Genomic DNA, 26,530 nt, shown 5'->3' with positions numbered 1-26,530 from the left:
AGTTTAAAACAAATAAAAATAAAATGAAAACAAATGATGTATACATAACATAATAATGTAATATACATAGCGGTATTACTAGGAAGAACAATATCCAGTAGAGATGAACTCCGATGCAGAGGCGCTGAGTTCCTAGACAAATCGTCCGTTCTCTTGCGAGCAGGTTGTTGCAAGTAGTTCTTATGTTCTCCGCTAGGAGGCTCTCTGTCCTGTTGCTCGCATCAACTGCCCAGAGGGCAGGACGTGCGACTGAAACGATCGCTGATGGAGTGCGATGCTAAGTTAAGCTGAGTCAGACACTGCACGCGGCAGAGGAAGCACCGAGACGGCACGGCATCTGTGAAACACAAAATCCAATGGGGCACTGCACAATGCAGGCAGCCAGGGTAGAAGCAGGGCAGAGGCCGGCGCTGGCTGTGTTGTGTGGCATGCAGTGTGCTCTGACCATCAGAGGCCCTGCTGATATGCTCCGTCTCTCTCTCTCTCTCTGCTGTGGGAAACGTTTGGAGCTACCGTTCTTTTTTTCTGAATCAATGATTGTTCACTCCTTTGAAAGATTCAACTCTATGAATCAGTTCAGGAGCGGATCCCCCATCCCTAGTGGGTAGCACAATACACTTCAGAGTTGATCGTTGGACCGTGAGGGAGGCCATCAAACAGAATAATCCCTTCAGTGTCCCAGAAGACTATCGTCATGAATTTATCCTTCAAAGAAGAGGTGGTGAGGCCCCACTCCATGAATTGCCGTTCTGTTTCCGTTCGAAGTCTTGAATGCATCTTTCATTGGCTGTGACGATATTCGACAAAAGCTGTCATGATCAACTTGGTAACGCGGAACCAGTTTCGTACATATGGTCCTTCGTTGCTCTTCATGGTCTTCTGTTAGACGAACCCATCAGGGACATACCTTTGAGTACCTCAAGTGGCGGATCAGTATGTTCAACACTACCAACAGAGACGTCCAGTTGAGCAGCGAGGTGTCTGATTGTGATCCGTCATCACACAGGATAAGAGTGTCCGCACGTTCCGACATTGCACGAGTCACAGCTGTGTGTGGAAGACACAACAATTTGCACCGTGTTGCAAACTCTCGTCCAACGACTCACCGTGCTTTTGTTCACTGCTACGTCTTCGCAGACATTCTCCAAGCGCCTATCAGCATCTGCGATGCTCTACTTTTCCGCCAAAAGAAAATTAATGACAGACACTGAAGGCTGCATGTACGGCCGCCACCTATCGGAACTTCATGAATTTATAGGGGCTGAAGCTGGAATATTTCACGATGTCTCACAACAATATCCGCATTTTTTCAACAGAAATTGGCCGAGGAAAGTATACCCGCATCGGAGTCGCGCTACTTTGCATATGCGCTACAGCAACGCCCTCAAAAGGAAACTTTTTCATCGCTCCTTTTTCTGAACTTTCTATAGATTTGGGCTGCCTATATCCGTAGTTGCCACGAGTTTGTTCCCGTAACTGCGTCGCAATAAGTTATCGTTACAGCGCGGCAGCGCTGTAGTAAATATGTATGCAAACGCGAGATGTTTGCGATCGGTTCCTATTTGAGCTACGAATATGGGATGAGAAGTTTTTCGTTTACCCCCTACTTACGGGCATTTGTACAGCCGTTAGAGCATTTGTCTTACTGTAACTATGTTACACTGTGTTAGCTTGAATTACGAACAGGAGCTGGCGCCCCAGCAAATTGTGCGAATCGATTAATTTCTTTTGTAAAAGATTTTAATTGGGGTGAAATTAATGCTCAGCTAATGGCACCATTTGCCTGTGCACTCTCGTTCAGAATTTACATGCAAAAAACAGTCATCCTTAAATACCTCTGGACTGGAGCGACACGTAGGTCACATTTCTCCCATCGGTATGTCGGTTCTTGCTCTAAGATTTTAACCGTTTCAAAATAATCTTTCTTTGCTTGAATTTTACGTGCAAATATACGCTTCTCAGGGAGCTTTTTGAAGCTCGCCACTTTTATTCTTTAAACTTGTACAAATCGTCTTGCATGAAGGTAGATAAATGAATAGAGTGACAAAGAATTCTTTTTACCCCGTAATCGTTTTCCGTTGTCGATATACGATGACTTACAGTTGGTGTAAATGTAGACGAAAAATTCTTTTTTACGTCATATGAATGCGCGGAAACGGTTTAAAGTGAATTAAATAAATAAAGATGTATTCTTATGATAAAATTGAAAACTCGCTTTCAAGAATCTAGCTTCATTAGGATTTGAATTGCAAAAAGCAGGGTTTTTTGTGAGATTCTTTACGTGCTCCACTCCTAAATGTTCCGAACTTGTGAGTATGTAGTGAGACATTATGGTACTGGACTGTAAATTTCGTTATAATTAATGTCTTAATGCAAACGCTGTAAATTTTGTTGCAATGTGGCTTGAACATTGTATGAAATTAAACAAAGTATTTCTACAGAAGTGCGCTGTATGCAATAACAAGTGAAAAACTTTGTCGCCTGCAGTGTCTATGTAAACGCCATATTATTACTGAGATGTTTGTAACAGTGTGGCTAAGGAACTTGTGTAAAACAACAAATTTTGAACTGTGCCTCTTACATAGGAAAGTGTTATCTGACGGTATGAATCCGGTTTTTAGGAGGTTTGTTACGGTACTAGGTACCATAATATTCTGAACTTACTCCCTCAATAATGAACAATCGAGAATTACTTCTTGCTATAAATGTTTGATTAACCGTTTTGCTGTGTACAGTGCAATTGATTATTTCACAGAAATATTTTCATAAAACGCGAGAGTGTATTTCTAACATTGCGGCATGTTACTCGACAGTCCCTTGCTACCGGCGTATTTAACACTTCCAGGTACCTGTTGCTGTGAGAATAGTAAGTAGTTGCTGCAAATGTACAGTCGAAAGGGCAGTGACTGATATTAACCGTGTAGTTGTCTGGTTGAAAATTAACGCACCACACGTATTTCATTTTATAATCGCCATATACACGTAATCCACAAAAACACATAGAGGCAACGTGGAAGTATTGTACTGAGGCCTGGTGGTCAAGGAAGGCAGGATTCGGTTACGATAGTGGACGGGGCCATAATCAGTTAGTATTGGTTGACTTTCTTTTAACCACACAATTTGGTTCAAATGGCTCTGAGCACTACGCGACTTAACTTCTGAGGTCATCAGTCGCCTAGAACTTAGAACTAATTAAACCTAACTAAGCTAAGGACATCACACACATCCATGCCCGAGGCAGGATTCGAACTTGCGACCGTAGCGGTCACTCGGCTCCAGACTGTAGCGCCTAGAACCGCACGACCACTCCGGCCGGCAACCACACAATTTATTTAAACATCAACAACAAATTAAAATAATGGCAATAATTTAAAAATTGTTTCACGGCTGAAGGCTTTAATGCCAATAAATTATGAATTGATTAAACTTGCTGCAACTTACAATTACAGTTATTAAAATATAAAAGACAAGTCACCAAGGTCTTAAAGCTCGCTGCAAAAATACAACTGCCAAATTAAATTTTAAGGCAAGTAACGACACTCACGGCTGAAGGCCTTAATGGCAATAAATTAAAAATTGTTCAACTTATTGCAACATACGAACTACAGTTCTTAAAATATTGAAAACAAGTCATCAAAGTCTTAAAGGTTAACTGCCAAAATTCAATTACCACATTAGAATTTTAAGACAAGTGGCGACAGCTACGGCTGAAGGTCTTTAACGCCAAGTATGGCAATTATTAAAAATATTTAACAAACATGCTCTCAAACAGCAACGCAATAGCAAAAGTTAATTTAAAATACAGGCAACTGATCACCAAACAGGTGAGACATAATGATACCAAACTTGGTAACACAACTTGCTGTAACGCCAAGAATGGCATTTATATTAAAAAGTACAATAAAACAGCAAATATAATAACAAGGTTAATTCAAAAGGACAAGCAACTGATCACCAAACAGGTGAGACAAATGATGGTAACTTGATAATACAATAATAAAATAATAACACAATAATAAAACACAAGGGCTAGTCACAGAAGGTGCTCCAGGAATCGACCTCTGAGTAGGTCAGGCCAAAAACACTTTCACGAGCGATGAGAGAAGCAGCCAAGAGTTGCATTCACTTCACAAGATGGTAACTCAGACTAGTGGCAGTCTAACGAATGACTAATGATAATCTGCTGAAGCTACCTAATGTCCGATAACCAATGCAACGATGGAACACCACGCCAAAGCCGGAACCGGCAGTCAGCACTACGTCCTCAGAATGCTGTGTTTAGAGCAGCGTCTGAAAGGAGAAAGGAACCTCTACTACCAGAGTAGAAGAAACACCAACCGACCTACAAATCAAGGAAACTGTCAAAACTACACGCCTTTCCAGACAGCAGTGGCAAAGCGTGGAAACGTACACTGCTGTTACAAACACTAACTTCCAGGCGTTAGCGACCACCAGGCAGGAAAAATACCGCTAGTTGAACTTAACAAATAATAACACATAGAATGCAGCAATTAGTAACAAGAAGCCGAGGAAAGCTAATTAGATTCACCTTCCCCAAGCACTCTACTCGCTGCTCTTCGTTTCAGCGACTCTGTGAGCAGCAACACGAACCCAAGTCACTGGAGAATCGCGAGATCTCACAATGGTGGAGGTTTCACTGCTAGGATTAAAATCCACTTAGCTTAAAGCTTGTTGGATCCGGCTGACGACTAGGTCGTGTACCCCCGCGACCACAGCCCTTCCACCCAGCAGTGAATGTGTGCCGCCAGCGGTCCCGGCGTGTTCTCGCACTGCCCTCTTGGCTCCTCCGGAGTCCCCAACCGAACTGCTCACTCACACGACCTAGAAGAACAACGACGTCACCCCAAAGATAGAGCCACAGTTACTACATATCGATAACGCCGCTGCTGGCACTAGCGGACAAGCAACGCTTGTGAAATCGAGTGGCGCCAATCAACACAAGAAGAATACCAACAACCGCAACCATGTGAACTAAACGATACAGTCTGGCCTCCGACAGAGGACGGAAACCTACAACAGCACCAACGCTAGCCGCAGCACGTCTCAAGTACATTATAACAAAACAATAACGATGTCCAACAAAAAGCACTTACACTCGCAAAATTTTCACTCCTGTGGCAATGCGTGACGACACGTCAATCGACTATCCCAGCGTGTATCGATTTCGCTCAGGTTTTCATGGTCCCATCATGCTAAGTTGATTCCGATCACGCTTGATGACAGTCGAGGTGTCTACAGGCAGAGTAAATACAATGGCATGCAAAAGTAAAGGACGAAAGTAACCTTCACACGACATGTCACTGCTAAGTGACACAGCTCGATTAAACTTGGACCATTCTTAAAAAGAGCTGCTACAATATGGTACAGAAAGTAACTGAATGATGAACGCGATGAGACGCACAGAAATGACACTTCTAGTCAAAGGCAATAACTACTCTGGACTCACTGTGATTTAAAATGGACTCTGGACATTAGAGCAGGCTGGACATGGTTCTTAACAGAACTTGTGAATACCAAGGACGGCAATGCATACTCTTCAACATGATTCCATGCTGGTCAAGAGGTTGCTCAAGAGACTTTGTGGTAGAGCTTTCCATTCCTCCAGCAGCGTTGTTGACAACTACTGGGTGGTCTTTTATTTACTTCATACCAACCAGGGTGCATGCGGACGTGCTGCAGTACGCCTTCCCAACTCATCCCACACGTTGTCCATTGGATTTAAATCGGGGCAACGGTCAGGCCTGCCTATTCACCGAATATCTTCTTGTTCCAAGAGCTCCCCCACATCTGTTGTTCGATGGGTTCATTGTCATCCATATAAACTGAGTCTTGACCAAATATACTTCTGAAAAGACGCACATGGAGAAGGAGTACAGTGCCACAATGTCCGGTGAATGTACCGTGTTCACAGATTAGGATGTCAGTATGCCCATGCAACATCATACCTTCCCAAATCGTAACACCTGTAACCCGAAAATAATCATGTTCGACAATGTTCCAGGATGCATTACGTATTCCCACCTGCCACGTCCAGAATCCCTACTCTGACTGAATGTGCTCTTATCCGAGAACAGCACGCGACCTAATTTCTCGTTGGTCGAAACCCTTTGCTTTTACCACTATCAAAAACGGTGCCGGCGATGTGGGGGTGTCAACGGAACAGAACGTCCTGGACGTCGGGAAAGGAAACCAACACGGTGCATCCGCCCTCTCACCGTAGAGCGTGAAACAGCGAACCCTGCAGTCCCGTTAAATGCAGTTGCAGCTGCACCCGTTATCTGACTTTCGTCCCATCTTGCCTGCTGCACAATGTAGCGGCCACCTGCTACTGTTGTTGACTGTGGTCGACCACCTCCTCTCCAGCGGGCTGCAGTGCCTATTGTTGGGAACAGTCCCCACGTGCGCGAAGCAATACTGTGAGCAGTACCAAACTTCTTGGCTTAACTCGTCACAATTCGTCCTTCTTGCAGGTACCCCGATCGTTCTTCCCTGTATGAAACCATCCAGATGTTAACTCCAGGCCATGTCGCAATGAACCACCACAGAGCACCGTAACTGCTCGCTGAATGACGCCACTGTCTTTCCCCGTACTTTCAACTGCTTCTTGTAGCTGGCCAGCTCCATATTGTGCCGTAGTTAGGCGTTCACTGGCCTCACTTCACACGGCGTCAAGCATGCAGTGCACGACTGGGAGACCTCATCAACATGCTCCCGCATATTCATTAATTTTCACAGAGTCCTTACAAAGTGATGTTACTTCATCCACTGCGTCCTTAAGTTTTGCACAGCAGTACAGGGTGACCGAAAAGTCTTTCCCTGATTACATAAATTGATAATTCATGCTACAAGTAAGATACAAATACGAAACTTGTGTCGAATTGTTTACAACTATCAAAGTTTTTTTCTGTTTTCGATTCGCAGTATGTAAGTAGTGGATGAGGTGCAGTGCCCAAGAAGCTATGTTAACCAATCAGGAGAAGACACAGTGTGTCCTGTGGTACCATGAGACACGATCACCAACCACAGTGCACAGACACTCCCAGACAACATTTGGAAGGAATCCACGTGATGTCAAGAGCATTAAGGCCTGGTATGAGAAGTTCAAGCACACAGGATCGGTTGCTGACCTTCCGAGGTCTGGTCGAACAAGAACCTCAGCAGACGGGGTGGAAGCTGTAAGGCAGTGTTTTCTGCGAAGTCCGAAGAAATCGGTGCGCAGGGCCTCACGTGAATTACAGATGCCAAAAAGCTCTCTCCATGACATTTTACACAAACGTTTATTGTTTCTTGCATACAAAGTGCAAATCGTTCAGGCCTTGTTGCCCAATGACAGTACACGTCGATATGACTTTGCGGTTGAAATGCTATCACGTATTGAGGACGATGATGGTTATCTCAGACGAATTGCCTTTTCCGACGAAGCGACCTTTCTTGTCAGTGGAGTAGTGAATCGCCATAATGTGCGCATTTTGGGTTCACAACCCCCTGGCGAGGTCATGGAGTCCACCAGAGGCAGTCCAAAGGTGAATGTTTGATGCGCGCTATTGCACGAATTATCGGGCCATTCTTCTTCGCTGATGCTACATCACATCTGCAGTGTATCTGGACATGTTGCAACTGTATGCTGTTCCGCAGATGCTACAGTATCATCCAGATGTCTTGTTTCAGCAAGACGGTGCACCGCCTCATTGGGAGTTGGACGTCCGTGCCTATCTCGATATGACCTTTCCTGGGCGATGGATTGGTGGTGATGAGCCAACAGTTTGGCCTCCACGCTCTCCTGACATAACCCCATTACACGTCTTTTTATGGGGTTATGTCAAGGACGACGTCTACCGAACACATGTACCAGATCCTGAAACCCTGCGGCAACGGATAACCACCGTCGTTGAATCTATCCCTCCAGTGCTGTTGGTTAATGTGTGGACGGAAATTGAATATCGCCTAGATGTGCTACATGCTACCAAGGGTGCTCATGTGGAGATTTACTAATGTGTGAAAAAACCTTTGATAGTTTGTAATCAATTAGACACCAGTTTCATATTTGTATCTTACTTCTAGCCTGAGTTATCAATTTACGTAATCAGGGAAAGACTTTTCGGACACCCTGTATAACTTGAAATCATGGTCAGTCGGGGATTCGAACCTCTCTCATCTCGAATACAATTCAGATGTCTTAAACAGGACACCGAAGTCGTTGATGCTGATTTTGATGTCAGTTCTTCTTCAGATACCTAATGACAAAAATTATAACAGTTTTTCGTTTCTTCCTTTTGGAAGTGGCGGAGTTACCTAAGTGTACATCCAGGCATCGGCTAGTATCGAGAACACCTTTTGGGGACGATTCCGAGTTGAGGCAGCTTCCTGCAGAGGGGAGACGGAGGCGCGTGCTCTGGATGTGGCCGCGTAACGGGACGCAGGCGGATGCTCCGCAGCCGCGGGCGATGATGTCACCCAGTGAAATATTAAGCGCCGGCCGCCATTAACTTTTTGCCCGCTCGTGTCGAGACCACACCACACCACGCCACGCCGGAGCTCGGACCCGCTACGGCGCTGGCTCGTGACCGGCAGCCGCTTTATCGCCGGCGATCGCGGCCCAAAACGAGCAGCGCGACGAAAAAGACACTGGCAGCGCGCAAGAACGCCAAATTAAATAACCATTTCTGGGATGACTCGGAGGAAGCGGCCGCGGGGCACCACTTCTGGAGGGTTCAGGCGCGCAGCGGCCGGGCCGGGCAGATCTGAGGTCCGCCTGCCCATCGGCCGCCGCTGGGTGACCTAGCTGCAAGTGCACGGTTGCCATAGAAACGACGACGTGCTGAAGTCTGTGTCACTGGAACAGCACACACAACCACGCGCAGTTAAGCGTCCACCAGTCGAGACTTTCATTAGTAACTGTCATTAAAAAATAATTTCCTGTGACTCAATGTTCTGGTCCAAGTCTTTCAATTGAACGACGCTCGGCCTACTCCAGCTATCCACCTAGGAAAGGGAAACCTACAGTTTAAAGTATTAACCGAACCTTATGTCTTTTTGACGAACCTCCATATCTGATGCTCGAAAGACAAAGATCCTTAATTTAAAAACCGCTTAGGACCCCATGACTTAAAACTCAAGGTAAAATAAATTTAACCAACAATTAGGCTGAAGGCCCCAAATAATCTAACACTTGACAAGCAAAGAACTTTAATTTTAAAGCGGCTGAAGGCCCATGACATAAAACACCACTAAAAACAATTCAATTTTAATTCAAAACCATCGGCTATGAGCCATACAAATACACACAACAGACGATAAGAAAAGGCAGTGCAACTAACGGCGCTCAGAAGTTTCGGGGGTCGGCCAGCACTTGAAGTCCTCAAAACGTAAAAGGCATGGATGTCAACAACCAAGCATACATTAAGCTGTAGAACTACACACCGCGCTGGACAGTGACAACACGATGAGGAAAGGACACTGCCTAAATTTACGTCAATGGCCAGGGCAGGTAACTGGAACGTGAACGGCCACAAGGCCGAAAATACCGTTGGTGCACTTCAATTGCAAATAACCAAATACAGTTAGACTCCGCCGGACGGTGGCTAAACCTTCGCCAACTGGAACACACATGTTGCTGCTGGCGGAAATGTCCCAACAGCCAACAACAAGACCCAAATGGCACAATGTGAACAGTCTTGACTTTCTGATAAATAAAATCCAAACTTGTGTCCAGGGTCGGTGAGCCACGGACCTCACAGCCATGGGAACAGCCCCACACACTCCGACAGTGCGTAGAGACCACCAGCGGGCCCGGGCAAACTACACCCAACGGAGAGTTCCTCGCTGCTCCACGGCAACCGACCGACTGCCACACACCAGCACGGAGACAGCACTAATATAACTGAGCAGTCGACATCACAAGCTACACACAGTTTCACGAACACTTGCACGAAGGACTAGACAATACTAATGGCAGCGACTGTGAAATAACAAGGACGAATCACGAGTCGGCACACGCAGGCAATCCATAAGCGATCGCCGGCCACCATACACGTCGTCTGACAAGACGACCGACCGTCGACCAAACAGGGTGGTCCGCACTCAAGTGATATGTATCGGCAACCGTCGGGCGAGTCGTGGCTGTCCGGACCTCACTGCAGTCGCGCCCCGACTGAACTTCTGCCGCGTCCAATGTCAAACTGCCAGGTCCGAACTGCACTGCTAGCGCCTCCCAACTCACTGGCAGAGCCTAACTAACTCCGAACACACGACAACCGGGAAGTAATAGCAGTCAGCAAAGATAATACGTCAGGGTTTATATCGATAAGCGCCGCTGCTGCCGCTCAAGGGCAGGCAAGGCGGCAACTCAGTGACACCAGTAATTGAAATTAACGTAACGAAGTGGTAGTACAGTAAAAACAGGATGTCAAATGAGATATGGCACGAACACGAGCCACGCACGGCTCGGATAGTCACCGTTTTAAAAGAACAGTCTGGTTCCTTTGGAGCGTTGTACATGATATAGCGGTGGTAGAAGGCAGTCATGTGACACTGCACCACTGACGGAAGTCATAGCAGTACAGTGACGTGTATGGATGGGTCAACATAGACATGGGATAATATAGAGACGTGACAGGATGGCAGAAACGAACTATAGCGTTTAGTCGTGGCTATGACCGATTTCTAATAGCATTTAAGAACAGTGTCCGCAAAAGAATCCTAACCTATACGGAGTAGAGGAAAGTGTAACGCCTAGTTAGGGGCTTTCAGACGCGACGGCAATCTTTATCAGTGAACGCAGGTCCTTTTCAACCAGTTTCCGAGAGAAAATTGCGTATGGAACTGCATGAAATGGACTTTCTCAGTCCGTTACCTCGTAAAAGGCCGTTTATCGTAGTATATTAAATGAATTCGCATTTGCGAATATGGACAACCATCAGCTGTATAATGGAATGACGACAATGAAAATTTGTCTAGGTCCTGGCTGGAACACGCTTATCCCACTTATCGTGAGCGATCGCCTTCCGTTAGGTGATCCGAGCACAGCTCGCGTCCAGACCCAAATTTCCATATATAGTCAACCATGTGTCTGCAACGCTGCACTCGCACATACATACGCATATTTCTGTGGCAGAGACATTTTAATTGAAAGTCGTTTTCCCGGTGTCGGACAATGAATACGATACTGCAATACCTCCGATCTTCAGAAGTACGGTGCACTGTTCCTTCGGAAATGCGTATCCATGTATGAAGGAACAGGCACTGCGGCGAGTATAGTCGTTATGAAATACATAAAATATACTCGCAGTTGCGAATATGGACAACCATCAGCTATATAACAGCTGACGATAATGAAAATTTGTGCCAGACCGAGACTCGAAAGTGAATTTCCCGCTCATCGCGAGCAGTCAGGTTACAAATTCGTTTCTTCATATTGTTCTCGGCACTTGATCCCTGCTGGCGTCACATGACACCCTTTTAATTACATCTTAGAATACTTCACTCAGCTATTTTCCCCCTCCATAGGGCATCCAGCTCTCTGACCGAATACTCTGAGCCCGTGCCGGTGTCCATTAGGCAGATAGATGACACCGAGGTGGGAAGGTTCGGGAGGTGTCCCCTAATGGAAAGACTGAAGTCCCCCCATGGTTGTTATAACCTTCAACAGGTTTAAAGCAAAAGGAAACGTTTTTTATTAAGATCCATATCAAATAAATACTATTTTCACGCTTGCCATTATTTTAATTATATACCATCAAACAGATATCAGGATATAGAACTTCAACAAACAATCAATACTGACTCAATGGTCAGTTGCAGGGGTTAGTCCACAGAGAAATTAGCTCAATATCTCAAAGCTGCTGTTAATTCCCTAAACACCTGCCATTACACTGAAACCTTTTTTTGGTTTTTTTTACTAACAGCAAAGGATAATATTTAAAAGGAGGTAGGTAAGACAACAGCCTCCAATAAACAGTTTTACTGAGTTAAAATCGGTGATCACTTAATTCACAGTTACAGCGAGTTAAATGCACTGAAGTTCAGCAGAATTTCTCATATACAGCTAACATCTGTTATAAAAAGCACATGTCACTGGAATCAGAAGCTCGGAATCTTATAAGCAGCAAAGAAGGATATTATAAGAGAATCAAGCAAGACAGCAGCTTTCAGTAAATAGCTTTACCAAGTCATCTTATTAAGCAATCAGGTCAGTTTTCTTTCTCTTTTCTTTTTTTATTTGGGTGGGGATGGGGGATTTGAACAAGGTTAGCAAAAATCCTCATATAGTCTGCCATTATCTGTAAAACATCTTTTCATGTGTTGAAACCAAGTACAGGTTTTGATACGCAACAAACAACCTTATTTCTAATGTAGGGATGGATAGGCAAGACAGCAGCCTTAATAAGCAGTTACAACAAATAACATTACTAAGCAGCAGACAATTTCTAAACAAGATCAGTGGTCACTAAATCGACAGACATGAGTAGGTTTAACCATGAATGAAAAAAATAGGAATGCGGGTACTCCACTATGAACATCAAATAACTAGACTCTTGAAAAATATATAAGGAAGAAGACTATGCAGGAACTAGAAAATTATGACTGTACCAGTGAACAGCATAGTGGACGCATTATTGTGGCCATGATAGACACGAAACTCAGACTCACCCCAGCAGTATAAGTTTATGTGCCAACTAGCGCCGCAACGTGTATCCACTGGACATGTGGCCTGTATTTGAAGAAGTGTCATGATGATCTCTCCATTGGCAAAAGATTCCGGAATAGTCCCCCATTCGGATCTCCGGGAGGGGACTGCCAAGGGGGAGATTACCATGAGAAAAAGATTGAATAATCAACGAAAGGATAACGTTCTACGAGTCGGGGCGTGGAATGTCAGGAGCTTGAACGTGGTAGGGAAACTAGAAAATCTGAAAAGGGAAATGCAAAGGCTCAATCTAGATATAGTAGGGGTCAGTGAAGTGAAGTGGAAGGAAGACAAGGATTTCTGGTCAGATGAGTATCGGGTAATATCAACAGCAGCAGAAAATGGTATAACAGGTGTAGGATTCGTTATGAATAGGAAGGTAGGGCAGATGGTGGGTTACTGTGAACAGTTCAGTGACCGGGTTGTTCTAATCAGAATCGACAGCAGACCAACACCGACAACGATAGTTCAGGTATACATGCCGACGTCGCAAGCTGAAGATGAACAGATAGAGAAAGTGTATGAGGATATTGAAAGGGTAATGCAGCAGGTAAAGGGGAACGAAAATCTAATAGTCATGGGCGACTGGAATGCAGTTGTAGGGGAAGGAGTAGAAGAAAAGGTTACAGGAGAATATGGCCTTGGGACAAGGAATGAAAGAGGAGAAAGACTAATTGAGTTCTGTAACAAGTTTCAGCTAGTAATAGCGAATACCCTGTTCAAGAATCACAAGAGGAGGAGGTACACTTGGAAAAGGCCGGGAGATACGGGAAGATTTGAATTAGATTACATCATGGTCAGACAGAGATTCCGAAATCAGATATTGGATTGTAAGGCGTACCCAGTAGCAGATATAGGCTCACACCACAATATAGTAGTGATGAAGAGTAGGCTGAAGTTCAAGACATTAGTCAGGGAGAATCAATACGCAAAGAAGTGGGATACGGAAGTACTAAGGAATGACGAGATACGTTTGAAGTTCTCTAACGCTATAGATACAGCAATAAGGAATAGCGCAGTAGGCAGTACAGTTGAAGAGGAATGGACGTCTCTAAAAAGGGCCATCACAGAAGTTGGGAAGGAAAACATAGGTACAAAGAAGGTAGCTGCGAGAAAACCATGGGTAACAGAAGAAATACTTCAGTTGATTGATGAAAGGAGGAAGTACAAACATGTTCCGGGAAAATCAGGAATACACAAATACAAGTCGCTGAGGAATGAAATAAATAGGAAGTGCAGGGAAGCTAAGACGAAATGGCTGCAGGAAAAATGTGAAGACATCGAAAAAGATATGATTGTCGGAAGGACAGACTCAGCATACAGGAAAGTCAAAACAACCTTTGGTGACATTAAAAGCAACGGTGGTAACGTTAAGAGTGCAACGGGAATTCCACTGTTAACTGCAGAGGAGAGAGCAGATAGGTGGAAAGAATACATCGAAAGCCTCTATGAGGGTGAAGATTTGTCTGATGTGATAGAAGAAGAAACAGGAGTCGATTTAGAAGAGGCAGGGGATCCAGTATTAGAATCGGAATTTAAAAGAACTTTGGAGGACTTACGGTCAAATAAGGCAGAAGGGATAGATAACATTCCATCAGAATTTCTCAAATCATTGGGGGAAGTGACAACAAAATGACTATTCACGTTGGTGTGTAGAATATATGAGTCTGGCGATATACCATCTGACTTTCGGAAAAGCATCGTCCACACAATTCCGAAGACGGCAAAGAGCTGACAAGTGCGAGAATTATCGCACAATCAGCTTAACAGCTCATGCATCGAAGCTGCTTACAAGAATAATATACAGAAGTATGGAAAATAAAATTGAGAATGCGCTAGGTGACGATCTGCTTGGCTTTAGGAAAAGTAAAGGGACGAGAGAGGCAATTCTGACGTTACGGCTAATAATGGAAACAAGGCTAATGAAAAATCAAGACACTTTCATAGGATTTGTCGACCTGGAAAAAGCGTTCGACAATATAAAATGGTGCAGCTGTTCGAGATTCTGAAAAAAGTAGGGGCAAGCTATAAGGAGAGACGGGTCATATACAATATGTACAACAACCAAGAGGGAATAATAAGAGTGGACGATCAAGAACGAAGTGCTCGTATTAAGAAGGGTGTGAGACAAGGCTGTAGCCTTTCGCCCCTACTCTTCAATCTGTACATCGAGGAAGCAATGATGGAAATAAAAGAAAGGTTCAGGAGTGCAATTAAAATACAAGGTGAAAGGATATCAATGATACGATTCGCTGATGACATTGCTATCCTGAGTGAATGTGAAGAAGAATTAAATGATCTGCTGAACGGAATGAACAGTCTAATGAGTACACAGTATGGTTTGAGAGTAAATCGGAGAAAGACGAAGGTAATGAGAAGTAGTAGAAATGAGAACAGCGAGAAACTTAACATCAGGATTGATGGTCACGAAGTCAATGAAGTTAAGGAATTCTGCTACCTAGGCGGTAAAATAACCAATGACGGACGGAGCAAGGAGGACATCAAAAGCAGACTTACTATGGCAAAAAAAAGGCATTTCTGGCCAAGAGAAGTCTACTAATATCAAATATCGGTCTTAATTTGAGGAAGAAATTTCTGAGGATTTACGTCTGGAGTACAGCATTGTATGGTAGTGAAACATGGACTGTGGAAAACTGGAAAAGAAGAGAATCGAAGCATTGGAGATGTGGTGCTATAGACGAATGTTGAAAATTAGGTGGACTGATAAGGTAAGGAATGAGGAGGTTCTACGCAGAATCGGAGAGGAAAGGAATATGTGGAAAACACTGATAAGGAGAAGGGACAGGATGATAGGACATCTGCTAAGACATGAGGGAATGACTTCCATGGTACTAGAGGGAGCTGCAGAGGGCAAAAACTGTAGAGGAAGACAGAGATTGGAATACGCCAAGCAAATAACTGAGGACGTAGGTTGCAAGTGCTACTCTGAGATGAAGAGGTTAGCACAGGAAAGGAATTCGTGGCGGGCCGCATCAAACCAGTCAGTAGACTGATGACCAAAAAAAAAAAAAAATCGCCGCAAATGACGAAGAGATTGGATGAGGTAGAATAGATAATTAGATAGTTAAGGGGGCGGAATTCGGTAGTAGGAGAAGAAAGTGAAGGAAAAACAGTAAGTGAACATGGACTCGGGGACAGGAATGAAAGATGAAGCCTCCTTGTAGAATTTTGCATAGGGCGTAATTTAATCACCACTAACATATGGTTTTAAAAAAATGTTGTATACGTAGAAGAGGCCTGGAAACACCAGAAGTTTTCAGGTTGATTACATAACGGGAAGACAGGGATTGCGGGACTATGTTTCAAATTTTAAGACATTTCTAGAGGCAGATGTGGACTCTAACCACAATTTATTGGTTATGAACTGTAGGTTAAAACTGAAGAAAGTGCAAAAAGGTAGGAAATTTAGGAGAAAGGACCCGGATAAACTAAAAGAACAATAGATTGTAGAGAATTCAGAGGGAGCATTAGGGAACAATTGACAAGAACAGTGGAAAGGAATACAGCAGAAGAAGCATGTTTAGCTTTGTGAGAGAAAATAGTGAAGGTAGCAGAGAATCAAGTATGCAAAAAGATGAGGGCTAGTAGAAATCCTTGGGTAACACAAGAGATACTGAATTTAATTGATGAAATGAGAAATACAAAAATGCTCCGTGTGAAGCAGTTGAAGGGAAATACAAAGTCTAAAAAACGAGATTGACAGAAAGTGCAAAATAGCTAATCAGGGATAGATAGAGGGCAAATGTAAAGATTTAGTAGCGTATATCATTATGAGAAAGATAGATCGCGCCTATAGGCAAATTAAAAAGATCTTTGGAGAAAAAAGGATCACCTGTATGAATATCAAGAGCTGTGATGGAAAAGCAGTCCTAAGTAAAGAAGGGAAAGCAGAAAGATGAAAAGAGTATATAAATGGTTTATAGGAGGGAGATTCACTTGAGGTCAATTTATGGAAATGGAAATGTTTTGCCGGCCGCTGTGGACTAGTGGTTCTAGGCGCTTCTGTACGGAAGCGCGCTACTGCTACGGTCGCAGGTTCGAATCCTGCCTCGAGCATGGATGTGTGTCATGTCCTTAGGTTAGTTAGGTTTAAGTAGTTCTAAGTCTAGGGGACTGATGACCTCAGATGTTAAGTCCCATAGTGCTTAGAGCCATTTGAACCATTTTTGGAAATGGTTTGGATTACGAAGGAAATGGTTTGCATTACGAACAAGGTGCGAAAGTTATGTTTTTCTGTGTCCAAAAGTAGCTGCAAGCCTTCCAACGAACGTGAGTGCATGACAAACCATGTAACAACCTAGAACACACCGAACAGTATTCACAACACTACCGCAATCCCAGCTGTATAAAGCTGGCATACATAAGTTCACGTTTTTGTATTCGTTTACTAACAGCTACTTATACAGTTGCAGATGACATGATGTATGCCGAGAAAAACGGCAAAAGAAAATGCAGGAAATGTGCCGGAGAGGGTGACAGCAATCATAAAACCTTGTTGCGATGTATAGTAGATAAGATATTATGAAATTATCCACAGAAAACAATATTTGTAACCAAACAATACACATTTAATAATGTTTTACAATATTGTATAACAATGCCATTTCTGCATGTTTTAGAATCAAAGAACCCACTAATGAGGTGATACTTGTCGCTGAACCTAGTTTGGAAATATATAAACAAACAGCAAAAATATTTTGCATCAAGGTGGACCAATAATCCCTTATTTACGGATGAAATTTCTCTACATCATCATCGGCGAACATGAATATTAAATCCGACTACTATCATTCACAGACAAGAAAGCCTTGCCCATCCCATCCTTACGTATGCCAGTGTATTGTGGCCATCCCCTCCTCCCACGGTTTATCATTCCAGCAAAATCGTGCAACCACATATATCTCACTGTCCTCACTTTCTGTATGCTACTCCCTTCTCCAATTCGTTTTCAGTACCAGCTCATAAAGCTATTGCACATCCTCAAAAACCCAGAGAACATTCGACTCTCTTACACCTTGTGTAAACACTCTACGAACTCAGTCATCTCTGAGAAACCTCACCTACTGCCAGTTCTTCATCTACACGTACGTCCTTTCCCAGTGTGGTGACTGTCCTATTATTCTCCCAGACTATGAATTCATCCCTCAAATATACCATTACTCCCAACCATAACTTTCCCTACCCATCCCAAATGAAAGCCCCAACCCACACTTTCCATACCTGTCTCACATCTCGCACAACTCCCACTACCTGCATTCCACCTATCAGTTCATTCATACGTATACATCCCATATCCTTTCCCCCTTACGCCCTCCCTAACACCTCCACGTCCGAAATCCCCAGCCACAGTGGGAAGGGGAAATCTTTCTGTGCACAGATGACACTGCGCTATTCAAGCACTGCCATAACGTGAACTGTATGGTCAGGCTCATCCAGAGACTTGTGGACAGAATTACCCAGTTATGCACAGAATTGAAGGTGAAAATTAATCCTAACAAGGGCCAAGCAAGTCACTATCACGCTGAATTTGTCCAACCGCCAATTCACAGTTCGTGGCACGGACCTGACATGGTGTGACTCAGTAGGACACCTTGAGCTTACGATACACAAGAGACTTAGTTCTAGATCGTACATAAACAGTGCAGTCAACAAGGTTTGTAGCCTATTTTACTAATTACGTTCACGCTTTATGAGTAATGGACTATCACACTATACAAAACGCAATTTGGCGCGTCATCATTATTCAGTCCATGTTGTACTGTTAGGAAGTGTCATCAATGGCTAGCGACGCAAACTGAAAGACTACAAACCCTTCAAAACAAAATGTTCCGGATTATATCAAATGCCGCCCACTAATACTCACATTAGTCAAATTTCGGACGACCATCGATCTACAAAATCCATCAAATGAGAAAGCAGATTTTTCGCCCCATAATTGTATAAATTCACTGAGCCAAAAACCCCAGAATTAACTTCATAAAAGGTCAAATAAGACCCTCATGTTTTTACAGTCTGTACAAACAGTAAAAATATACACAGATCGTACACTGACCAGCCAGAATATTGTGACTACGTATCTATTAGACGGTATGTCCACCTTTGGCACGGATAACACCGGTGACGCGTCGTGGCATGGAAGTTATGAGCCCTTGATAGGTCGCTGGATGGAGATGGCTTCACATCTGCACACACAAGTCACGTAATTCCCGTAAATTCCAGGAAAGGGGGTGGGGGCGATGAGCACTGACGCTGCGTTCAATCACATCCCAGACGTTTGATCGGGTTCAGGTCTGGCGAACTGGGGGGGCCAGCACATCAATTGGAACTCGCCACTGTGTTCCTTGAACCACTCCATCACACTCCTGGCCTTCTGACATGACTCACTGTCTTGTTGAAAAACGCCACTGCCGTCGGGACCATGATCGTTATGAAGGGGTGTACGCGGTCTACAACCAGTGTACGATATTCCCTGGCCTTGATGGTGCCTTGTACGAGCTCCACTGGATCCATGGACGCCCATGTGAATGTTCCCCAGAGCACAATGGAGCCGTCGCCAGTTTGTCTCCGTACAGGTGTCAGGAACAGTTCCTCTGGAAGACGACGGATTCGCGCTCTCCCATTGGCATGATGAAGAAGGTATCGGAATTCATCAGACCATGCAAGGCTCTGCCACTGTCCCAACGTCCATTGCCAATGGTCAAGTGCCCACTTCATTCGTAGTTACCAATGACGTGGTGTTAGCATTGGCACATGCATGGGTCGTCGCCGGCCGCGGTGGTGTAGCGGTTCTAGGCGCTCAGTCCGGAGCCGCGCGACTGCTACGGTCGCAGGTTCGAATCCTGACTCGGGCATGGATGTGTGTGATGTCCTTAGGTTAGTTAGGTTTAAGTACTTCTAAGCCTATGGGACTGATGACCATAGATGTTAAGTCCCATAGTGCTCAGAGCCATTTTTTGAACCATGGGTCGTCGGCTGAGGAGGCCCATCGTTAGGAGTGTTTGGTGCATTGTGAGTTCAGGCATACTTGTACTCTGTCCAGCATTAAAGTCTGATGTTAGTTCCGCCACAGTTCACCAACTGTCCTGTTTACCAATCTGCCCGGTTTCTAGAATGAAATTTTCACTCTACAGTGGAGTGTGCGCTGATATGAAACTTCCTGGCAGATTAAAACTGTGTGCCGGACCGAGACTAGAACTCGGGACCTTTGCCTTTCGCGGGCAGGTGCTCTACCAACTGAGCTACCCAAGCACGACTCACGCCCCGTCCTCACAGCTTTAATTCCGCCAGTACCTCGTCTCCTACCTTCCAAACTTCACAGAAGCTATCCTGCGAACCTTGGTAGGAGACGAGGTACTGGCGGAATTAAAGCTGTGAGGACGGGGCGTGAGTCGTGCTTGGGTAGCTCAGTTGGTAGAGCACCTGCCCGCGAAAGGGTAAGGTCCCGCGTTCTAGTCTCAGTCCGGCACACAGTTTTAATTTGCCAGGAAGTTTCAATCTGCCCAGTCCACGACATCCAACACCTGTAGTGACGGGTGGCCGCCCAACCCCAAGACGTTTAACCACGCATTGATGACATTCACCACAGCACTCCTCGAACACCCAAGTTGTGAAGTTTGCGAAAAGCTTGTGCCGGGCCTACAGGCCATCACAATCTGCCCTCGGTCAAACTCAGATATATCGCACGCCTTCCCCACTGTACACACGGACAGCGCGCTCACTGACACTACACGCACCGTTCATGTGTCTGAATAGCAGTCATTCCTCGCCAGGTGACGCTGCTATCGCTTGGACGGATTTTATCGATAGTAGGTCGGTGGTCGTAAAGTTCTGGCTGATAGCACCTTTCTTCGTTTTTCTGATCATCTAAAGCACAATCAGAAGTCAGACACTCACAATGCCCTACGGATCCTTTACTGTTAATAGGAGCATATTGCTTTTAACAGCAGTTGGGCTGTGTCTATGTGGAGTCACCGTCGCCAAGCTTACAGTCTCTTGGCAGGCGCCACACTGTGTATTTGAGATAGAACCGTGTAACGTTATTGCTTGTCAAATATATTCTCATTGCTTGTTGCCTGGTTTTAATAATTTGGACTGCACCGATATCACACTGTCGACGAAAATTTTCGGACTTGTGACGTGCCTATTCAAGCACAAACACTGTACGTGTTGCAACGGCGTAAAAGACTGGTTGGTTGGTTGGTTTGGAGGGGTGAGGTGCAGGGGAGCAAACAGCGAGGTCATCGGTCCCATCGGGCTAGGGAAGAAAGGGGAAGTTAAGTCAGCTGTGCCCTTTTAAGGAAACCATCACAGCATTTTCCTGAAGTGATTTACGGAAATCAGGGAAAACCTAAATCGTGATGGCCAGACTCGGGTCTGAAGCATCGTCCTCTCGAATGCGAGTCCATTGTGCTAACCACTGCACCACCTCGCTCGGTACAGTTAAAGCAATTTTACTGCTAGTAACACGACCAGAAGCAACAACAAGAACACCAGCTGAAAGAGAGGGGAGGTGAATATCAGTAGATCCGACTACTACTTTCTTATCAGCTTACTTAATTTTCGGTATCCTTCCGTATCGTCACATCTCAAACGCTTCGATTACCATTTCTTCTGATTTTCCCATAGCTAAAGATTCATCCGTAGACGTACATTATCTGAAATTTTTTTCTTGAATCATCGACTGTTTCTGATGTTATGAAATATCTCTTAACCAGGAATGCTCTCCCTGCCGGTGTTAGGCTGTTTCTTGCATCCACTTTAGTTCGCCTATTAGGCATTATTTTGCCTCGAAGATAAAAGAATCATTTCGCTTTCCTTGATATATTGTCCTCAGTTTCGTTGTTAAGATTGTCACTAATCTCATTTGTAGTGTTCTGGGTTACTTAAGACTTTCTTTAGTTTACTCCCAGTCCATATTAAGAGCCTAGAATTCGTTCATCCCATTTAAGGGGACAGTCTTGTAAGAAAATACTGAAGTTTTGTTAAGAAATAAATAAAAAAAATTGATAAATGGTTCAAATGGCTCTGAGCACTATGCGACTTAACTTCTTAGGTCATCTGTCGCCTAGAACTTAGAACTACTTAAACCTAACTAACCTAAGGACAGCACACACATCCATTCCCGAAGCAGGACCGTAGAGGTCGCACGGTTACAGACTGAAGCGCCTAGAACCGATCGGCCACTCCGGCCGGCCCTGCATTAATACCAACGGTCATCACTTCGAACACATTCTGTAAATGGACGTTCATGCCACCTTTGTCGCCTTCGTTGACCTTCAAAGACTTTACCGTTACACAACATTGGCTTCGTCTCGATAGCCGCTATCAGAAAATAAGCACCAATTTTATAAATGTTTCTGGAAATTTTATTTTAAATTGTAACTGGTTTTTAGCACGTCCTCATAGTATTAAAGATGAGGCAACGTGCTTTACTTTATCATCTATGTACAAATACATCCATTAATTTAACATACTCATCAATATTCGTTGAATTACTAATTCCTTGACGTTACTAATATTTTAGATTCCTCAAAAATCTGTGAGAAGCAAGAATATAACAATAGAACAAAAGGATTTTTTTAAAAACATCAAGGGTTTATCTTGCATTTCACATCTACATGCAGAGCATGCTCCACAAGGTACCATACGGTGCATAGCGCACGGTGCCTTATACCACTGCTAAACGTTATCTTTTCCATGCCACTCGAATATGGAGTGATGGAAAAACGACTATCCATATGCTTCCATATGAGCTGTGATTTTTCTCACCTTCATGTTTTACGTCCCGTCGACAACGATTAGCGACAGTCAATAAGCTTGGATTGAGGATGGTTGGAGAGAAATTGCCTTTTAGGTCTCGTCAACAACGATGTCATTAGGGACAAGGAATCAGCTTGTGTTGAGGAAGGACTGGGGAAAATTTCCCTCGCCCTTTCAAATGAACATCACGGCATTTGTATTAAGCGATTTAGGGAAATCACGGAAAACCTAAATCAGGATGGCCGAACACGGATGTTTACCGTCGTCCTCCAGAATGTGAGTTGGGTGTAACCGGCAGCAAACTCGTTCTGCAGTAGCCTGCAAATTCTTTTTCTCTAAAACTTCTTCATGGTGTTTCGTGAGAAGCCATCTTCTGCTCTCTAGGGATTCCCATTAGTGCTCACAGAATATTTCGATAACACTGGCGTGTTGATAGAACCCACCAGTGACAAATCTAGCAGCACAACTCTAAATTGCTTACATGTCTTGCTTTAATCCTTTTTGGTAGGAATCCTTAAAATCGAAAACTCTCAAGAATTGGTCGCACAAGTGTTCTGTATGCGGTCTCCTTTATACATGGCTACACTTCTTAGAATTCTTCCAAGCAGTCGAAGTACTAAAATGTTCATTAAAATTCAGGAATACAGAAATAAAGTCAGTTAAGAATGAAGTAACTACAAAGTGCAGGGAAGCTAAGGCGAAATGGCTGCATGAAAACTGTGAAGAAATCGAAAAAGAGCCGGGCGGGGTAGCCGCCTAGTTTGAGGCGGCTTGCCACGGTTCGCGCGGTTCCCCCCGTCGGAAGTTCGAGTCTTCCCTCGGGCATGGGCGTGTGTGTTGTTCTTTAAGTTAGATTAAATAGTGTGTAAGCCTAGGGACCGATGACCTCAGAATTTTGGTCCATAGGAACTTACCACAAATTTCCACATTTCGAAAAAAAAAGTGATTGGCGGAAGGACGGACTCAGTATACAGAAAGATGAAATCAACCTTCCAAGAAATTAAAAGCAAGGATTGTAAAATTCACGGTACAATGAGAATACCACTATTAAATGGAGAGGATAGGTGGAAAAAGTACATCGAAGGCCTCTATGAGTGGAAAGATTTGTTTGCCTTTCAAGAAGAAATAGGAGTCGATGTAGAAGAGATAGGGGATCCAGTATTAGAATCAGATTTTAAAAGAGCTTTGGAACACTTAAGATCGAATAACGCAGAAAGAATAGATAACATTTGATCACAATTTCTAAAATCATTGGACGGAGTGGCAACTAAACGACTATTTAGGTTGGTGTGTAGAATGTATGAGACTAGCAAAATACCATCTGACTTTTGGAAAAAACATCATCCACACAATTCAGAAGATTGCAAGAGCCGACAAGTGCGAGAATTATCGAACAATCAGCTTAACAACCCATGCATCCAAGTTGCTGACAAGAATAATATACACAAGAATGGAAAAGAGAATTGATTATGTTTTATATGAGGATCAGTTTGACTTTAGGAAAGGAGAAGGCAGCAGAGAGGCAACTTTGACGTTTCAATCTGTAATGGAAGCAGGACTAAAGGAAAATCAAGACACACTCATAGCATTTGACGGCTGTATAAAGCGTCCGAGAAGGTCAACGGGTGTAAGATGTTCGAAATTCCGAGAAAAATAATGGTAAGCTATAGGGAAAGACGGATGGTATACAATATCTACAAGATTCAAGACGGAACAATAAGAATAGAAGTCCAAGAACAGAGTACTTGGATTAAGAAGGATTCAAGAGAAAAACGCACTCTTCCCTCCTACTTCTTCAGATCGAAGAAGCAATGACGGAAAGAAAAGGATTGTTCTTCCTGGAAGATTAAAACTGTGTGCCGGACCGAGACTCGAACTCGGTCCCGAGTTCGAGACTCCGTCCGGCACACAGTTTTAATCTGCCAGGAAGTTTCATATCGGCGCACACTCCGCTGCAGAGTGAAAATCTCATTCTGAAAAGGATTGTTCGCCGGCCGGTGTGGCCGAGCGGTTCTAGGCGCTTCAGTCTGGAACCGCGCGACCGCTACGTCGCAGGTTCGAATCCTGCCTCGGGCATGGATGTCTGTGATATCCTTAGGTTAGTTAGGTTTAAGTGGTTCTAACTTCTAGGGGACTGATGACCTCAGACGTTAAGTCTCATAGTGCTCAGAGCCATTGGACACTGCTATCCTGACTGGAAGGAAGAAGAATTGCATGATAAGCTGAACTGAATGAATAGTCTCATGAGTACACGGTATGGATTGAGAGTAAATCAAGAAAGACGAAGCTAATGAAAAGTAGTAGAAATGAGAACAGCGAGAAACTTAACATCAGGATTGATGGTCACGAAGTCGATGAAGTTAAAGAATTCTGCTACCTAGACAGTAAAATAACCAATGACGGACGGAGCAAGGAGGACATCAAAAGCAAACTAGCAATGCCAAAAAGGGTGTTCCTGGCCAAGAGAAGTCAACTAATATCAAATATAGGCCTTAAATTGAGGAAGACGTTTCTGAGAATGTACGTCTGGAGTACAGCATTGTATGGTAGTCAAACATGGACTGTGGGAAAACCGGAACAAGCATTTGAGATGTGGTGCTACAGACGAATGTTGAAAATTAGGTGGACTGATAAGGTAAGGAATGAGGAGGCTCTACGCAGAATCGGAGAGGAAAGGAATATGTGGAAAACTCTGATAAGGAGAAGGGACAGGATGACAGGACTTCTGTTACATCAGGGAATAACCTCTATAGTACTAGAGGCAGCTGCAGATGGTAAAAATTGTAGAGGAAGACATACTGGAATATATCAAGCAACTAACTGAGGACGTAGGTTGCAAGTGCTACTCTGAGATGAGTTGGACAAAGCAGGAGAATTCGTGGTGGACTGTATCAAATCAACCAGAAGACTGATGACTCAAAAAGGAAAGAAAAGAAAAATGAAATAAAAATTAAAATTAAGGAAAACCCAAAGTTACCTTCCCTCCAAACGACCTCATGTGCTAGTTCCATTATATGTGCCTTGCAACGTTACACCTAAATTTTTTTCCGCGTGACTGTGTACAGCAGCACACCACTAATAGTATTGTATTCGAAATTAACGGCATCGTTTTTCCAATTTGTCCTCATTCAACAACCAGTCATGTCATATTAAATATTAAATGTCTTGTAGATAATGTGACGGAATTTAAGGCTCAATTATCGAACTTTTCTGTAGGTCAATTCCTTCTACTCCATTGTTGGTATCTTCACAAAAACACTTAAAATTAATTTCGCATGTTTTTTTATAATTAGTATCAGAACTGTAATGTAACAATTATGCTTAAAGTTATTTCATTGTAGTTCATTTCAATAAAATGTAGAGGGTGAGAGTAAAGTCTTTCTGTGATTACAACATTTTAATTCCAATGTGATAATATACATACAGCTATGCGATTTGTTCCAATGATAAGTTAGCTCACAAAGTTTCTTCACTTCTACTTTTTCTCCGAGAGAAAAGTTTGTTTTTCCAATGAAGCGGCTTCTCACATCACCGTGTAAGTAAACGCATAATCTCCAGCTCTGAGGGTTGGGAAACCTGCTTATCGTGGTACAGCAAATACGGGGCAGCCCGAAAGTGAATGTGTTACGTGGCTTAATGAAAGATATAGCTATTGGAACGCACTTTTTTGCTAAGTATCCATTACAGCAACAGTTTACCTAGATATACTGGAACTTCATGTTGGACCTCAGCTCCAAGAATTTCAACCATGGGTCATGTTTCAATAGTATACTGAACCATCATACTGGGAGTCGTCTGTTCGGCATTGCTGGACGAGATCTCCCTTCACAGATAGATCGGTATAGATGGTCCAACATCATGACCACCTCGTTCGCCGGACCTAACCCCTGATCACTGTCTCGTGGCATTACGGTAAGAATAAAGTGTTCACTTCATGAGTTCCTGATGTGCATACTTTTACAGCACGAACGCAAGATGCTGTACAGACCGTGATGGGAAAGATGTTGTCAAAGACGTTCTACGAGCAAGAAACGGAGCATATGT

The sequence above is a fragment of the Schistocerca serialis genome, chromosome 8, assembly GCF_023864345.2.
Source record: "Schistocerca serialis cubense isolate TAMUIC-IGC-003099 chromosome 8, iqSchSeri2.2, whole genome shotgun sequence".
In the NCBI taxonomy this organism is placed as follows: Eukaryota; Metazoa; Arthropoda; class Insecta; order Orthoptera; family Acrididae; genus Schistocerca; species Schistocerca serialis.
The sequence above is the reverse complement of the archived record's forward strand: the minus strand, read 5'-3'. Positions refer to the sequence as shown.